The sequence below is a fragment of the Capricornis sumatraensis genome, chromosome 1 (genome assembly GCF_032405125.1).
Source record: "Capricornis sumatraensis isolate serow.1 chromosome 1, serow.2, whole genome shotgun sequence".
NCBI lineage: Eukaryota > Metazoa > Chordata > Mammalia > Artiodactyla > Bovidae > Capricornis > Capricornis sumatraensis.
Window position 1 is genome coordinate 10,601,752 of NC_091069.1, and position 19,188 is coordinate 10,620,939.

Here is a 19,188-nt window from a genome sequence, read left to right on the forward strand (position 1 = left end):
CTGCATGACCTACCAGCTCGTAATTAAACCCCCGCCTGGTGCTGTGGAAGAGATCACTGCTGGGCTGGCACGCCTCTGGTTAAATTACCAAAGTTGATACGGTCCAAGTGTATATTGTAGCATATATATTTTTGCAGTTCAGTAATTGAGGATAGCCTTTAGATTAATCATTTTTAGGACTTCAGTCCCATGAAAAGACAGAAAGGACACAGATCACACTGATACTCCTCCATGGAAGAAAGGATTTGTTGATTTGCTGGTTCTCGCCTTCAGAGCCTGTTTAGAATGTTGCCACCCAGCACGCACCCCAGTAGCGTAGCTTCCAACTCAGTTACTTGGAGCACCCAATTTGTGTTAGTCTCCTTGATTCCAGTGTCTGCTAAATTGGGAACAAATACAGGGAACAGTAAGAAATCTAAAGGCCAGCAAGTGTCTGTAATGTGGCTCCAGTTTTTGAGATGAAACCGACTAAACAAGGGGCCTAAAGAACAAAACCTGGGCCTGGATCCCACCTGGCCTCGTTTATGCGGGGGTGTGTAATTGTTTTGTTGAATCCAGCCGTGCTACATGGTCTCCTCCTTTCAGCTCCATAGCCTACAGCTGAGCAGGAAGGGGGACCCTAGTGGTTCAGGGAAAGGAGGAAGGCCATGCTCACCCCGACCCCCGCACCGTCCCACCGTCCTGTCGTCCCAGTGAGGCCTCGGGGGCCTGCAGAGACAGCATGGCTGCCAGAAGGAGTGGTGAAAAACCGCCTGCTGCTCTGGGGCCCTTGCCCAAAGACCGCCAGATTCCCTCCTCCTTTAGACAAACATCTTTTTCCTAATCCCTCTCCCTCGAGCTAGTCAGCCAATAAAGATGTCATCATTCTAGCGTCTTTCTTCCCAAGAACTCAAGATGCTTTGAAAAGTAACATTTTATAAATGCGCCACGTCTCTGAGAAATGAGAGGCAGTCCACTTACATGTTACATAGGGGGATATGCTGGAGTGGAAAGGTTAGGGAAAGAGCTAGAAACAGGATTCAGATTTCCCTTATATTCCTACCAAGACACTGTGCGAGCCGGGCTGGGCTTCAGGCATCAGAAGGTAACGGATGTAACACGCCCAGCCCCGTAGGGAATAAAGCAGAGATGGACAGCCACACCCTCCTGTGGCCTCTTGAGGCCACTCAGCCGAGAAGTACTTCTCACACATCTCTGAGGGTGAGGCCAAGTTCCAAAGTCTTAGGGGTCCAGAGCAGAGCTGGGCCCCGCCATTTCAGTACTGACAGCCCAGCAGGAGAGTCTCTGTCGTATGCTCAGACCTACTGGATGTTTCTGTGTAAAACCTGCGCGTGTAGGTCTTGTTAGAGGTTCCCCCTCTCACTCTACAACTGTGACCCTTTGTGAGCAGAGAGGTACACTGCCTGCCCCAGTAAAACACTTCCTGAATCCTTGTCTCCATCACAGCACTTTCAAACCATGTCCCTTAAAACTCTGGGTTCTCGGGGAACTGCCAGGGCCTATGTGTGTGTCTGTGTGTTTGTGTGTATATGTATGGGTGTGTGTATGTAGGGCAGAGTTGGGCATGAGGCTTCCCCTTCACCCAAAGGATTCTGCATTTAACTACAACCAGTTTGTGGATTCTGCACTTGAAAAAGTCAATTGATAAAAAGGATTTTGCTGTTTTTAATATATATATATATATATATATATTTGAAAGTTGCAGGTTCACAAAATGAAATTCAGACATTGACTATTTCAGGCTAGTGGCCCATAATTTCCCGTCCTGAATTTGGACTGTGGTCTCTTTGAACTACCAGCACACAATCACACGTGGGATTTTGTGCTTCTGCTCTCCCCTCTGCCTGGAATACGCTCCAACCTGACCCTTTCTCTCATTTATGGACACCTCCGTTTCCTCACACATGGCCCCCTCATTTGTCAAGATCCAGCTCCCAGTGTCAAGACTTTTTCTGTAATTCTGCCCCCTGGCGTTTGCACACACCCCTGGTAAAGCACCTCACATACACTGTGTGTGTTTGAGGTCTGACCCTCTCTCCTACCCTCATCTCCATGCTGAACTCACAGACCAGAGACTGGTTTCCATAACCTTGTCCCCTAGCTCAGCACCTTCAGGGTTGTTCTTGGTGAGTGTTTACTGTCGTGAAATAGAACTTAATGAGGCCACAGTTTAGAAACCAGAGTTATTCAACGACATTTATATTGTAAAGTGTCCAAACAAAGGTGTATTCAGTGAATCAGCTTGATGCTGTTACTGTTTTATGATTTCCAGTATCTCCATCAAATTAATTCATTGACTTAATCTAAAAAGTTCATCTTCAAAACCATCATCAGACCACAGAATTAATCTATGGGGCTGCTGCTGCTTTTTTTTTTTTTAAAGGATTAATGGTAACCCTTTTTTATCTTCTGTGTCTGTTGAACCTTAGAAAAAAGTTATTTTAACGGCACTAAAGAAATGAAAGTCACTATATTTCATAAGTTTAGCCTGTGATTTTTATCAGCATAGTGATGTATGTTTGTAGCTGAGTTTACATCAAAAATTATTCTTGGGGCCTTCTTGAATGAATTATGGCAAAGAGAGAGAGTCTAGAAGTAGATAAGGTTTTTTGATTTCTGCAATATATTTCCTTTTTCATGTTTTTATCTCTTATAACACAAGTGTCTTGCCGAAGACTGGAACGTGTGACCAACTGGAATAATTTAGTTGTGAAAACAGAGCAGACGTGTTATTAAACAACCCTCTTTACAAAAAGGCAGTAAGTGTTTGGAGGATAATGAAGTTGTCCCCAGTCTTACTTGAGACATGTTTGTCAGAATTTTGAACAGAAAAGAAATGGTGTTTTAAAACCTTCGAATATGGCCAGTTTGCAGTGTTTATTGAGAAAGCTGCTGTCAAACCATTAATTTGGTCGTCATAAAGAACACAACTCAAGTTTAATTGATGCCGAATCCAAAATGTATGAGAATAGCTGACTTGGCAAAGGGACTGAGCATTAAGAGCGCCTGCAGTGAAACACGTAATTACATACACTGTGGCATCAGAAAGACCCGGGCTCTGAAGCCCTGCTCCATAAACAGCCATGCTATGGCGCTCTCCTTCCCTAACTTCTCCCTCTTTGGCCGTGTTCTCACAGGGATGATTCATTGCTCTGTCCCTGTGAGTGTTTAAGACTTGGAACTTAATCACTAAATAGATACATGCCTTAAAAAAAAAATGTACATGTAAATATGGACTCTTAACAAAAATTAGTTGAAAGGAGCAGTGTGTCCACAGCCCTGAGAAATTAAGAATAAATTCTGCCTTTCTGGATTTAAAAAAATGCTGTTTGCCGCTATTATTATTCAAATCAGTGATGTCTAAGTCAGATTTTGCCACTCCTTAGGGTATCTTTTGCTGTTTTGAAGGATATCACTGACCTCTCAAAGATGAATTAATGTGAATTCATTTTAACTGAACAAAGATTTGTATACACCGTATAGAAGAATGTTTCCAACAGAAAAAAACCACAGTTGAATTGTCTCAGAAATAATTCTCCATCCTTATAAGGTCTAGACATAGGCTTTAAATGTGGTGGGAGCTCTTTTTAAGTCCTGGTTTCAAATTTCAACAGTGAAACAAAAGCAAGGACCCTTTCTGTGAAATTAGCACCCATCAGGGACTCTGAAGCTGTATTTAAATAAAGTACCAGACTCAAGGATGCCACGTCTGGTTTTATCATATAAGAAGGTTGTGCAGGTTTAGAGTCTTTAAAGGAAGCAGCCTATCATTAAGAAATCAGATTTAAACTTTAATAAAGTAGCTGTCGTCTTTATAGCTGAAAAGAGCTCTGTATCTCAATTAAGTATAGATGATATAAAATCTTAAGGAAGCAACATAATAGAAGTAACCTGATTACGTTCTCTTGCAATAGTATAATTTAAAGGAAATCAGATTCCGTGGATGCTGGTTGTGTTGAGGGGTGGTGGGGGGATTGTTTGGGGTTTTTTTGGTTGGGGGGCACGGGGGCAGTGGTTCAAACCACTGTTTGGATCCAGGGCAGGAACTCTTTGAGACTGTGAGTTAACCAAACTGCAGGAGGCTGTTAAGCCCTGGTGAATAGAACCTGCTGTATATTTGAGCTGAGATTCAGTTAAGGTTTTGAGTTAAATTCACTGGGTCTATTGGTGACCTCCCACTTAAATGAATCTTTCTTTTCATAAGTACTTGACAAGATCTGTAAAGTAGTGTATTTAATTTACTAATTAAATTAAAGCTACTGAATAATGATTTGTCCACATTGATTTAGCTTAAATAGGAAAGATCAGCATTGTTGTGATCTTCAGCAACATTAATGGCCGAGCCAGTTAGACACAAAGGCCTCTTGTGTTTTATAGGTCAGGAGTACATAGGTAAGCCCTGGCTATAATTGAATTGCCTGCACTGCACCCTGCCGTTGCAGATTTCCTCTGCCTCCCCGTTCCATTGTTGCACTGGGGCTTAAGAGAATGTTAACGCCGTAATAGGCACAGGGCCTTCCCCATTATACGTCTTGCTATCGAGCGGTTCTGCATGACTAGTTAAAGAAGATGGCAAGAAGATTAATGAAAGCCGGGCTAATACAGAAGGGGGTACTTTTGCAAGACTTCTACCGAGGAGATATTAGAGCTGAACCAGAGCTTGGCTTTTTCTTTATCCTGTGACCTTTGAACCTGCCTGACTGTTGAGAGCTGCCAGGGAAGTCGACATTTTGATTGATGTTGGTACACGAGTCAGTCTTTCCCACTGAATTCCACATCTGCACGAAAATAGCTTTTCCAGCAGAATTCATACTGGCTCGAAGTGATAGCCCAATTGATGGCTGAACTGCTGTTATGTAGTCTTCATTTAAACCTAAAAGTATCTGATGGTTTAATTCACTATCCAGTTTTCATAGATTATAAGCCTTCACTTATATGTTCTTAATGGGTTTATCAACCCATGGTGAAAGAGCAGTATTAAGGAGTGTTCAAAGATTTGCAAACAGAGCTCCAAGGAGGCTTTATGGGGGAGTAAAAGCAGTCATCAAACAAACCCTTCACCATCCTTAAAAAAGAAAAATCAGTCTGAGGGCCCAGGCAGACTGACCTTCAGGTTTTTGTAAATAAAGCCAAGTGTCTGTTTCTGGAAAGCTTTCCATGGGGGAGTCTGGAACCCTGCCTCTGCACTCCACCTGAGCCCCAGCTTAGAGCTGCTCTTGATCCAACCAGATGCTAGTTTCCCTGAACTTGACCTTGGGACACTAGCATTCTCTCCAAAAGGGATTATTATGGTCTGCTTAGAAGACAGTACGGTGCAGAAAGGAACCTCTTCATTTGTTCTCACTAATTTTGTTACTTGGTTTGTGAAGCTGCACGCCTCGTGTGTGTGTGTGTGTGTATGCATGTCTGCACACACGCGCATCTGTGTGTACAGCCCCCACCCTTTCTCCCAATAAAGGCAAGTGAGGAGACTGGCAAAAGGACTCTGGTTTTGTTACTAAAATCAACTTGGGCACGTTGCAGCTCATACATTGAATCCTCTGACCACCTGATTTCTTGTCTCCCTACTTGACAGGAGTAACTCTAACAGACAGACAGACACACACACACACACACACACACACACACACACTCAGATAGACACACACACACACACACACGTTGATGTGACAAGTATCCCAGCTCCTAAAAGAGGTGGGACCCAGGAATTGTGTCATATTCTTCAGAGGCCCGTGAGATTGTGGGAAGGACATGAGGGTGAGCATTCAGCTACCGCTGGGTGAAAGAGCTACACCCCGAGGTTTGTGGGTGGGTGGGTGTCCCTGACCGTGCGGGTGGAGTTCTTGCCCCAGTAAGTAAGGCACTTGCGTTCATGGCCACATCCTCAGACTCTGTTGATTCCTAGGAGGTCCAGGATACTTCAGACATCAGGTGGGCAAGCTATGTTGCATTTTTACTCTCTGACAAGGACTTATTTCCTAAGTTCCAGATCAAATACGGTAAGTACTGCTCGATTACAAAACACAGCGACTCTAACATATTAAATGCCCCAGTTATTGAATCGCCTTTTCATAAGAGTACTCTGGAGCACAATCAGGAGCAGGCAGTGCCTCGTCCTTTTAACAGATATGTTTCCTAGCCCTATTAAAAGGGGTCTTCATCTATCCTGTCAAAGGGAGTCTGCTGGGGTTTTTTAGTTTAATTACACTATCCAATTAAAACTCCTTGCTGCATTTGGATGCGCCTCTCCTTGGGCCTGAGTGGATATGACATTTACAAGGCTCGCCTTTCAAGCAGACAATAGTGTGATTGATGAGGTGCACGTTCAGTGAAGGAGGCGAGTGCCTGTGGAAGTGCTGCTTAGTGCATTTTGATTTATTTATCATCTTCTTCCAAAACCAAGGGAGCTGCCGGGGAGATGGGTTCTAGGCAATCGGGGGGGACCACCTCAGTCTTTCCAAGTGTGTGGTAAGGAAAGGCCTGGAGTGTGCCATAGGATAAAGGTGGAGAAACCCTGTGAAGCGTGGGCCCAGCTTGCATCATCGAATGCCAGGCTGCATTCTTAGGTTCTCTGACCCAGTTTAGTTTCCAGTACCCTCCAGCTGTGATGTGCTGTTAAGTAGGCCATCACTGTGTTTTAGGGAACAGTTGCTGGGGCTGGATAACACTGGCCAGATAGATCCCTGAGAACGCAGCCTGTGGGAGCCAACCCAGCGTGTGTCCTGTTGACTGGCCCAGTCATCATTAGCTGAAACCAGACATTTGTACTGGGCTTGCCAGTTTATGTTCCCAGCTGCATCCTCCAGCAGCCCAGCAGCTTCTTTCCAGGAGTTAGCAGTCAGTGGCTGTTGCTCTAACTCTGCCCGGCCACACTGAACATTTAAAAGTTGCTTCTTGAATTTGGAATTGGCCAAGAGCAGGTGAGGCTCTTCAGCAAAGACATACGGAGCCACAGAGGAGAACTTCTCGAAAGCTGTAATGACAGGGCAAACCCAGCACCTTGTTCCTAACGTGCTCTTCTGCATACCCTCAGCATACGGTAGTCAAGACTAGTGTGCTTGTTTCTGTGGTTCCTGGAAAAGAGGTATTTAGTACAGTGTGGGGCCTCTGAAAGGGTCAGCACTCCTGAATTTAGGAGGCAGGTGATTCTGCTCTGAGCCCTAGACAGATGATAAGAACAGTAAACCTCTCATATCCATTATCAGTTGCTCATGGGGAGCTGCTGGGGGCATGTCTGCTGAGTTTGTAACATACAAGAATGTCTGTGTTTGTGAAGAAAATTGACTGGTACTGAGACACTCAGTGGGTTTTCTTATACTCTGTAAACTTTCTTCATCTTTCCCTAGGACTAACTAATAAACAAGAATTTCCTTGTGTTGATTGGAATATTGGTATAAGAGTAAAAGACATTTGGGGGTATCACCTTTTTTTTTTTTCTCCTGGGAGAAGCCTCCTTTTTGCTATTCAATTTTCACTTAATTGTTGACTTGGGCCTGATAGACCTATAATTTTTTTTTAAAAGAGTTATATAAGTATAATGGAAAGTTTGCATGTATTTACATTCTCCTTGATTTTAGTTATCATTTCCTCGAGTTTTTTTTTTTTTTTCTTGATTGTAACATCAGAAGAGATCCTAATTGAGAAGAAGGTAAAGGCAGAGATTGTTTCCTACCGAAGAAATCTGTGTGAAAGATTTCTCAGCTGGATAAATGATTGGAAAAATCTGTTTCCCTTGCCTCCTGCCAAGCTCCAAACTGCTTTCATAATAAATAAATGGAGTGTTTAGATTTTAAGTTATTCCTGTAGATGCGGAAAAAGTAAGGCATTCTTTCATTAAAATCAACATATGTATTGCTTACAAGACTCCCATAGGCAACTTCCAGGACAGGGTAACTGTAACCAGATTAGCTCTTCTATCATAAATGACCGGAAAACCGCACAGAATGTAAGAAACTGTTCTCGGACTTTGGAAAACAAGCAGCACAGGACTGTGAACCCCGGGAGAAGGGAAACAAATGAGGTGAGACCTACGATCACTTCAGCTTTCTTCCAGGCTTTTCCAAGGAGAATAGAGCAGTCTCACTGAGCTAGGAGACACAGATCAGAGTTAGGAGAACTAAAATTAGCAAAATTGAGTATGGAGATTGCCTGGAGTATCCCAGAGGAGCCTGGCAGGCTACAGTCCATGGACTTGCAAGAGTCGAATACGACTTAGCGACTAAACCGCCACCACCACCAAGTATGAAGAGGAGGGAGCTATACTGAGAGCTCTAGAAGCCCTTTAGAGCCCTTTACTCTTCTGTTGTATACCAAGCCATGCGTGTCTGTGGTGGGATCTCACGAATCTGGTCAAAAAACAACTACTGGGAGCTATAAACTAACATTCTGGCCAAAACTCGAGTTTGTAGCTCCCCGGTCGTTGAAGCATCCAGGACATTTCGTCATGACTCTGGAAAGGCCATATCTTAGGAGTAAGGCTAAACTAGCCCTAGATTAAAGACTGCTTTAATTCTTAAGAAAGTTTTAAAAGGAGTCTTAAAAGGATCAAACTGATCCACATGTAAATTACCTGACTGCCAGAACAAAGCCCAATAGTCTCTAAAAGATGGTGACAAAATGCAGAGCATAACATTCACAATATCCAACTTTCAGTCAAAAATTACACGGCATGCAAAGAAGCAGGAAAAATTTGTCCTATAACCAGGAGAAAAATCAATCAATAGAAGCAGAGTCAGAAGTGGAGAGAGACTAGAATTGGCAAGTAAGTACTTAAAAATTCTTATTATAAGTATGTTCAAAGACTTAAAGCAAAACAGCTCAGAAAGAAGAGAAATGGAAACTTTAAAAAGAACCAAATGAAAATTCTAGAGCTGAGGAATAGGATACCTGAATCAAAAAACTCCCTGTGGGAGCACATCAGGAAGAGAAAAGGTCAGAATGTTAGTTATCTGTTGCCACATAACAAATTGTCTCGAAACTCAGTGGCTTAAAACAACAATAACACTTATCATCTCGCAGTTTTGTGGGTCAGGAATCCAGCACAGCGTAGCTGGGTCCTCTAGCACAGGGCCTCTCCTCAGGCTGCAGTCCTCCTGTCAGCCAGAGCCACAGTCATCTCAGTGTTCAGCAGGGGCAGGATGTGCTTCCAAGCTCACCGAGTAGTTACTAGCAGAGTTCATTTCTTTGTGAACACCCTCAGTTCCTTACCACATGGGCCTCTCCACAGGGAGGCTCTCACAGTGGCATCTGGCTCCATCCAAATAACCAGAAGCAGGAATGTGCTAGGAAGAAGTCACAGTGTTTTATAACCTAATCTCAGAAATATAGCCCAACGCTTTTACTATACTTTATTCATTGGAAGTAAGTCACTAGGTCTAGCCCACAAACAAGACAAGGAGGTTACACAAGGCCCTGAAAAGCAGGAGGTGGGATCCTTGAAAGTCATTTCAGAATCTGCCTATTGCAATCAGTGAACTTTAAAGGACAACAGAAAATATTCAAAGTGAAGCACAGAGAAGAAACGGATGAAAAGAACAAAGGCTGTGGAATAATAACGAATGTTCTAACATACATGTGTTATGTTATGGGATGGTAGAGAAAACTGTTCCAGATTTGTTTAAAAACACCAACCCACCAACCTTAGAAGTCCAAAGATGGCCAAATAGGATAAATATAGAGAAAACCACATCAAGGCACATCATAATCAAATTGCAGAAAACCAGTGGTAAAGAAAAAAACTTATAAGCAGACAGAGAAACCAAGATAAGAATTATTTCCCACCAGAAATAATGCAGTCCAGATGATGGAATGACATCGCTTGCTAAAAGAAAATCTTGTCAACCAAGGTTTCTATATTCAGTGAAAAAAATCCTTCAGAAATGAAAGAGAAGACATTTCCAGAAATTAAAAAAAAAAGAAAGAATTTGTGCCATTAAACCTTCACTATAAGAAACATGGACGGCTAGAGGTGGGGGAAAAGTTGCTGGATACAAACCCAGATCTACACAGAGAAATCAAGAGTACACAAAATGTCACCGTTAGCAACTATACAGAATGAACAAAGGAAAAGAAAATAAGCCAGAACTCTCTGAACAGAGATTGACAGACTCTGGCCCACGGGCTGAATCCAGCCCACCACCTATTTTTGTATGGCCTGTGCACTAAGAATAGTTTTTAACATGTGAATATTTGCAATTGATTTGATGATATGGAACATTAGTTTTGAATTCCATTTTTTAAGCGAAACATCATCTCCCCTCAAAAAAAAAAAAAAATTTCTGTCCTCAGGAACAGCTTGTAGTACCCCCAGAAGATACATTTGATAGTTATATTTTGAATTTTTTAATTTAAAAATGTAGAAATTCTTTTTCTCTGGTTATGAAAGTATCTATTAAAGAGCCTTAACTTTGCCTGTTGGCCCACAAAGCCTAAAGTATTTACTGTCTGGAAAAGTTTATCTTGGAGAGTGAGAGTGAAAAGACAAAAAATCTACCAAGTGTCAGGCACTGTCCCGAGTACTTTATACGCACTGCTTAGTTCTTGCAACAACTCTCTGAGGTTTATGTACATGTGTTATAGAAATCTCAGTTGATTTTATCCTAGGATTACTTAATCTTAGTAACAACTCTGTGAGACAGGTGTTATTCCCATTTTATAAGTGAGGAAACTAGGACTCAGAGAAGTTATGTAACTTGTCTGAAGTTACGTATAAATGGTGACAGAGGCTTATATTCTTCCCTTTGCACTGACGCAAAGCCAGGGCACTTAAACCTCTGTGCTTTTGGATGGAAGAGTATCCCTAGGCCGCCAACTCATAAAGTCTTTCTCTTTTTTTCTTGCAAAATACTCTTTATTGACAAATTTATTGAATATTTTGAGGACTTTGGATTTTATTTTTAATTGGGTAATTACAGTACTGTGCTGGTTCCTGCCATACATCAACACGAATCAGCCACAGGTATGTGTATATCCCCTCCCTCTGGAACTCCCTCCCGCCTCTCGCCCCATCCCGCCCCTCTAGCTTGTGACAGTACTGGGTTGGAGGTCCCTGTGTCATACAGCAAATTCCCACTAGCTGTTTATCTCTTAACAAATTTTAACTATCCTTCGTTATCTGGTTTCTCCTCCTAGAGGATATTAAATGCAAAAATATATAAGGGGGAGAAAAAATTACAGAACTTAATAATAAAGACAGTGGAAAGTGAAAACTGACAAGAATGAAACAAAAAATGTTAAAAAGCATCCAAACCAATAAGCACAGTAGTGTGGCAAGATCTTAACTATTTTGTGGTGAGATGTAGGACCTTTTATAGCCCTGAGGAAATCATGATATTCAATATTCATAAAGATGAACATGGTAACACAGTATTTATTTTCCTTATACTCTAATACAGGGCTTCCCTGCTGGCTCAGATGGTAAAGAGTCTCCTGCCTGCAACGTAGGAGACCAGGGTTCAATCCCTGGGTCGAGAAGAACCCACTTCAGTATTCTTGCCTGATGAATTCCATGGATAGAGGAGCCTGGCAGGCACTAGTCCGTGGGGTCATAAAGAGTTGGACACGATTGAGTGACTAACACTTTCACTTTCATACTCTAACATGGGAGGAAATTTTGTAATCAGAGTTTTTATGCTTAAGATGGAAAAGGTATGTTTTTTGCATAAAGGTCACTCAAGCTCTCTGCTCCACGGGTTGGACAGCTGAGATTTTATCTAATTTAGCCTCCCAAGAGAACCTGCAAATTCAAACTTGTTACAAACTGAGGACAGAATTTCCAGATACAGAATTTGTCTCTTGCTTGTCTGCCTCTTTAAATGCTAAAGAATGAAACTCAACCAATACTTGGTTACTGAAATGCCATATTACATTTTGTTAGAACAACTGACACATGAAGCATCCAGAGGCCCCATAAATATTGTTTAATTCATTGCTGACATACACCTACTGCATAGGAGGGTAGAAGACGTGTCTCAAAGAGAAGGACTTGTGAAATTGTGTGAGTTGCAAGCTGAACTAACCATTCATTTCATGGAACTCAGTTTATACTTGAAAGAGCAACTGACAAACTATAGTTACTCAAACCTAACTATTTAGCATATATTTTCTTGAAAATAAAGGAAGTAATCCTGACACTTCACGGAAAGTAAGTTAGTATTTGATGCCAGGGATGAAATTCAGGCTTTTGGATGAAAATTAGAGTCTCAGAAAATTTGTATCCATCGCTGTGAACTTCACTTCTCATTACTCTTCTGAAGAGATCAGTGGCGATAATTAATGAATATTGAGTTTTTTTTATATTGTATAATGTGTCAACATATGGAAGACCTGTGTATTTTCTAGACTACTGCATGATGTTACAAAACCATCCAAGAGTAGAAGCATCATTTAGGGGCTTCCCTGATGGTCCAGTGGCTAAGACTCCACACTCCCAATGCAGGGGGCCCAGGTTCAATCCCTAGTCAAGGAACTAGATCCTACATAGCGCAACTAAGAGTCCACATACTGCAGTTAAGATTGCAGACGCCACAACAAAGACTTGATGCAGCCAAATAAATTAATATTTTTCTCTAAAAGAGTCATGAAAAGTGCAAGACAGACCAATGAATTGAAGTGTAACAGTACAAAAAGTTTATTCATGTGGTTTTAGATTCCACATTGCAGCTCATCTTTAAGGAGATATCATTTATCAAGTTTTGTATAATATCAAAGAATATTTGCAGAGAATATTAAAAATATTCCTTTATCAAAAATGTATCTATGTGAGGCTTTTTCTCATATGCTTCAACCTAAGCAGTCACAACAAATCAAATGCAAAAACAGAATATAATACAGCTGTATTCTATCAAACCAAATGTTGATATTTTATAATTTTCAAAACTATACAGTAATGCCAGGTTTTTCATTAAAGCTTTGTTGTTTGAGGAAATATAAGGGTTTCACCATTTAAAAATACATTGTGTTAACTTGCAGTAAGTATTATTTTTTAATGGATTAATAATTTTTTAATTTCTCAGTTTTAATTTCTAATATAATAATAATAGATATAATCCACATAAAAGCTTTTAGGGCTCCTCAGTAATGTTTGAGTGTAAGGGGATTTGAGGCCAAAATGTTTGACAACTGCTAATCGTAGGGTCTTGAAAATCATCTAAGAAGTTTGGACTTTATTCTGAAGACAGTAGGGAAAGAAACACTGTAGAGTTTTATGTCAGGGAGTAATAGGACCAGATGTGTGCTATAAAAGGATGACTCCTCTAGGTAGACCTTTGGATCTGGAGACAACGTGACCTAAAGGAGGCAAGCCAAGGAGCAGCAGTAGATGGTCAGGACTGGGTGGAAGGCTGTGGTCACAGGATGAGAGGGATAGAAGGTAAATATATAAAAACTATTTAGGGGAGCAAATGCTGGGAACTTGGTGAGCCCTCCAGTTGCACTGACAGCTTTGAATTTTTTATTTTTATTTTTTGTTTTTTTTTTTTCTGCGTCAGGTCTTAGTTGTGGCATGCAGGCCTAGTTGCCGCGGGGTAAGTGGGAACTCAGTCCCCTGACCAGAGATCGAACCCCCGTCCCCTGTATTGGAAGACAGATTAACCACTGGACCATCATAGAAACCCCCAGAGCTTTTTATTTAAGGGGAAACGGAGACTTCAGCTCTGGACGTGCACCACTGCAGGCCATAGAGGATGGTGGCTGTGGTTGGCTCTGGAAGTCTGAAGAAAGGTCTCAGCTAGACACCTGCTTTGGGATCCTCAACATCTGACTCTGCTAAGTTGCTTCAGTCATGTCCGACTCTTTGCAACTTTAAGAGTGTAAGGAGATTCGGAGCCAAAGTGTTTGACAACTGCTAATCTAGGGTTAAATAGATTTAAGGGACTAGATCTGATAGACAGAGTGCCTGATGAACTATGGACAGAGGTTCGTGACACTGTACAGGAGCCAGGGATTAAGACGATCCCCATGGAAAAGAAATGCAAAAAAGCAAAATGGCTGTCTGAGGAGGCCTTACAAATAGCTGTGAAGAGAAGAGAAGCGAAAAGCAAAGGAGAAAAGGCAAGATATTCCCATCTGAATGCAGAGTTCCAGAGGATAACAAGGAGAGATAGAAAAGCCTTCCTCAGTGATCAATGCAAAGAAATAGAGGGAAACAACAGAATGGGAAAAACTAGAGAGCTCTTCAAGAAAATTAGAGATACCAAGGGAACATTTCATGCAAGATGGACTCGATAAAGGACAGAAATGGTATGGACCTCAGAGAAGCAGAAGATATTAAGAAGAAGTGGCAAGAATACACAGAAGAACTGTACAAAAAAGATCTTCACAACCAAGATAATCACGATGGTGTGATCACTCACCTAGAGCCAGACATCCTGAAATGTGGAGTCAAGTAGGCCTTAGAAAGCATCACTACGAACAAAGCTAGTGGCAGTGATGGAATTCCAGTGGAGCTATTTCAAATCCTGAAAGATGATGCTGTGAAAGTGCTGCACTCAATATGCCAGCACATTTGGAAAACTCAGTAGTGGCCACAGGACTGGAAGAGATCAGTTTTCATTCCAATCCCAAAGAAAGGCAATGCCAAAGAATGCTCGAACTACCGCACAATTGCACTCATCTCACACCAGTAAAGTAATGCTCAAAATTCTCCAAGCCAGACTTCAGCAATATGTGAACTGTGAACTTCCAGATGTTCAAGCTGGTTTTAGAAAAGGCAGAGGAACCAGAGATCAAATTGCCAACATCCACTGGATCATCAAAAAAGCAAGAGAGTTCCAGAAAAATATCTATTTCTGCTTTATTGACTATGCCCAAGCCTTTGACTGTGTGGATCACAATAAACTGTGGAAAATTCTGAAAGAGATGGGAATACCAGACCACCTGACCTGTCTCTTGAGAAACCTGTATGGAGGTCAGGAAGCAACAGTTAGAACTGGATGTGGAACAACAGATTGGTTCCAAATAGGAAAAGGAGTACATCAAGGCTGTATATTATCACCCTGCTTATTTAACTTCAGTGCAGAGTACATCATGAGAAATGCTGGACTGGAAGAAGCACAAGCTGGAATCAAGATTGCCGGGAGAAATATCAATAACCTCAGATACGCAGACGACACCACTATGGCAAAAAGTGAAGAGGAACCAAAAAGCCTCTTGATGAAAGTGAAAGTGGAGAGTGAAAAAATCGGCTTAAAGTTCAACATTCAGAAAACGAAGATCATGGCATCTGGTCCCATCACTTCATGGGAAATAGATGGGGAAACAATGGAAATGGTATCAGACTTTATATTTTTGGGCTCCAAAACCACTGCAGATGGTGATTGCAGACATGAAATTAAAAGACGCTTATTCCTTGGAAGGAAAGTTATCACCAACTTAGACAGCATATTTAAAAGCAGAGACAATACTTTGCCAGCAAAGGTCCGTCGAGTCAAGGCTATGGTTTTTCCAGTGGTCATGTATGGATGTGAGAGTTGGACTGTGAAGAACGCTGAGTGCCAAAGAATTGATGCTTTTGAACTATGGTGTTGGAGAAGACTCTTGAGAGTCCCTTGGACTGCAAGAAGATCCAACCAGTCCATCCTAAAGGAGATCAATCCTGGGTGTTCATTGGAAGGACTGATGCTGAAGCTGAAACTCCAATACTTTGGCTACCTCATGCGAAGAGTTGACTCATTGGAAAAGACCCTAATATCGGGAAGCATTGGGGGCAGGAGGAGAGGGGAACAACAGAGGATGAGATAGCTGGATGGCATCACCAACTCGATGGACATGGGTTTAGGTAGACTCCGGGAGTTGGTGATGGACAGGGAGGCCTGACGTGCTGTGATTCATGGGGTCACAAAGAGTCGGACAATACTGAGCAACTGAACTGAACAGAATCTAGGGTCTCGAAAATCATCTAAGAAGCTTGGACTTTATTCTAATGACAGTAGGAAAAGAAACACTGGCGAGTTGTAGCCCACCAGGCTCCTCTGTGCATGGGATTCTCCAGGCCAGAATACTAAAATGGATTGCCATGCCCTCCTCCAGGGGATCTTTCCGACCCAAGGATGAAACCCACATCTCTTATGTATCCTGTATTGGCAGGTGGGTTCTTTACCACTAACACCACCTGGAAAGCCCCATCAACATCTGGGTAATAATAATAACCCGATGAGCCAACCTGACAGAGGAGAAATGGAATTAGAAGTGATGAGAGTCAGGGACAGGACACTGGGGAAGACCATCATTTAAGAGAGAGAGAAAGGACAAGATGGCCACAAAGGGATGTAAGAGACGGATTGACGGGAGAAGTCAGCTGAAGGATCAGTTGACTGTGGCTTCATGGGAAGAGAAGTATCAGATACAGCTGAGGAGCCAAGCAAAATAAAAGCCAAGAATTATCAACTGGATCTCTCAACATAGAGGTCGTAGTGACCTTAGCAAGAGTGTTTTCAGTAAATTAGAGGAAGGAGGGAAATCCCATTGCCATGGGAGTTTTTATAATCAGCTTTAATTATGTTTATAGGAGGGAGCCAAAGAGGGGAGGGGGTGAATGACTCAGGCAAAAGTGTAAGTGGATCACTCTGTCCTGCTCCAAAGGTCAAGGAGCTCACTCCAGTTACTGGGCCCTCTGCCACTGTAGGGGGCTCGGAAAAGGAGCACCAGCCTTATGGGTTCAGTTAAACTGAACTGAAGCTCATATGGGCAGCTGGGCATGCTACTTGCAGTGGAGGGTTTTCAGCCCAGAGACCAAAGCATCCCAGGCCTTCCATTTCCCCCAAAAAATCCAGTGAGAGTTTCCACCCACTTCCAGGCCAGAGGGACCAGAAAAGCTCAGACCCTGAAAACCCACTTCTTAAAAGTATCCATGTCTGATGTAAAGGAATTCAGAAACAATCCAGATGCGCAGAGATGTCCTTCGTAGCCTTACCTATAATACTGTCAATGTTATAAGTAACATAAAGGCCCAGCAGAAAGATGGTAGCTTGAGCCATGGCACATACCTACTTAATGGGACAAAAGGCAGCCGTTGAAACAGATGGTTGTGGAGACGATGTGTCAACAAGGGAAAGGCTATCGTAAGATGTTAACAGCAGAAATTATCCCCCAATTCTGGTATACCGTCTGATTACAGTTGTGTAAAACAGACATGAGAATGACCGGAAAAGAGACCTTGCCTGTCACTGTGCCAGTGTTGGTATTAGGGGGGTCGAGGGTGGAAGTTTTTCCTCTGTCTTCTCAATGTCTCATAATTTTAAAATGCATTTTATATTTTTTAATTGAAGAAAAAAAATTCAAATTTACTTTTGGCTTTCCTGGTAAGTGATGGCCCCTGGAGGGTTTTGGACACAGGTGGGCTGCCAGTTCGATTTGGAAGTCCCAGCTCTGACCCGTCATTGACGGCTACAGTCGGTGCCCACAGGTCGTTTAGAAGGGAGCCTCCTCTCAAACCACAATCTCAGGACCCTTGGCAGTGGAGATCTGGGAGCCCTTCTTTCAGCGGGAGTGTGTAAATTGCTGGCCCTCTGCTTCAGCTGTCCCATCTTGTGACAACAGCTTTTTCTGAATGGCCACTCCCCTCCATTGACCAGAAGAATCTGTTTTTCAACACAGCCTTTTGTTTAAGTTAAAACTCATAATGCCGATGATAAATTACAGCACAAAAGCTCAAAGATCTCCATTCCTGACATCTGTGCTGCTAATTAGTTTCTGTTCAGTGTTACGTTCCAGCTTCTCTGTTTCCTTTGGAAAAAAAAAACAACACGTAAATGTAAATACATTTTCACATATCCAGACTTTCATTTCAATATTCAGAAGCAGATGTATAGTTTCAGTGCCCTGAGCAAATCTGGATATGTGACTGGGGCTTAGATACTTCATTTTGTATTCCATTATATTGCATTTTTATTCCTAAAGCTCTGAAAGCAAGTCTGCTCAAAGAAGGCCCAATTAAAAACCAGATCTTCAAAATAATGAGAATTTTAGCTTCAAATACCAGTTCCATCACAGTTGTAACAATGACGGCCACCACCCATCTTGAGCCCCCTCTGCACCTGAGCACCGTGTGAGATGTCACGGGTGCTGTCTCCTCCCCGGCAGATCTGGGCTCTGGGGGCAGTGCCTCCCATGGTCTCAGCACTGGAACTCGGCATACCCGGACTTCTTCCCAAGTCTCTGACCAGCGCTCACATTCTCCCCCTCTGGATCCCAGGCTTTTGTTATGCTTTAATTTCCAAACAGTTTAACAACCCAAGCAAAATCATTTGGACTAATTGGAATATCAGACTTTGTGTTCTCTTTTACGTCATTACTGATACGCAGGCATGCCTCAGAGGCATTGCAGGTCGGGTTCCAGGCCAACCATAGTAAAGCAAGTCACACACATTTTGGGGGGTTTCCCAATGCATGTAAAAGTTATATCTACACTATATGTAGTCTGTTAAGTGTGCACTCTAAGAAAATAATTTACATAGCTTAATTTTAATATACTTTATTGTTGAAAAATGCTCACCGTCATGACAGTGCTCAGTTGCCACAAACCTTCAGTTTGTTTAAAAAACAATAATATGCAGTATCTGCAAAGCATAGTAAAGGACATCACCATATAACAGCATCATTCTACCTCAGCTGGCGTTTGTACAGTTTGCCCCTGTGGCTCACTCCTTCCCTATGAGAGCTGCTCATTTTCGTTGAGTTTCCAAGAGTAACCTGCCCGCCTCTCGTTCCCTCTCACATCCCAGGACAGACGCCCTGGAAGGCTGCAGCCAAGGAGGGCACTTGACCCCACTTCCCCCTTTACCTGAGGTGAACCTCGAGCCGCCTGAGGCTGAGGAGGGCTTGATGACAGGCTTCTGTCACTTTGTGTTTCTGTTCTGTTCAGTCGGTGTTGAAATGCCAGTGATTCCATCTACCCAGACACCGCTGGTGGAGATTTATCATGTAGCATAAACTCCTCATGGTTATTGATAGATTCATTTCCAGAACTAGGTCAATTAACTTGTTTCACTTTAATCTGTGGGCTTTGGGTTGGGTGAAATTATACAAGTGTGAATTCTGCTTATTAACTATTCTGTTGTGAAAGCATTTCCAAGTCCTGTCACAGTTCCTTCTCTGTGGTTCTCAAGTCGATCCGTTTCTCAGCATCCTTTTTGCCCCCGTCTAGCTCAAAACCAAGTGAGTACGCTCCTACCCAGAGGACTATGGCGGTTG

The 19,188-nt window shown here is 42.4% G+C and overlaps 1 protein-coding gene across 3 annotated transcripts in view; it reads left to right on the forward strand.

Annotated features, from left to right (window-relative positions):
• Window positions 1-19,188, forward strand: part of MAPKAP1 (MAPK associated protein 1) — a 236,410-nt gene that overhangs the window by 207,888 nt on the left and 9,334 nt on the right. The gene's annotated exons all lie outside the window — the stretch shown is intronic.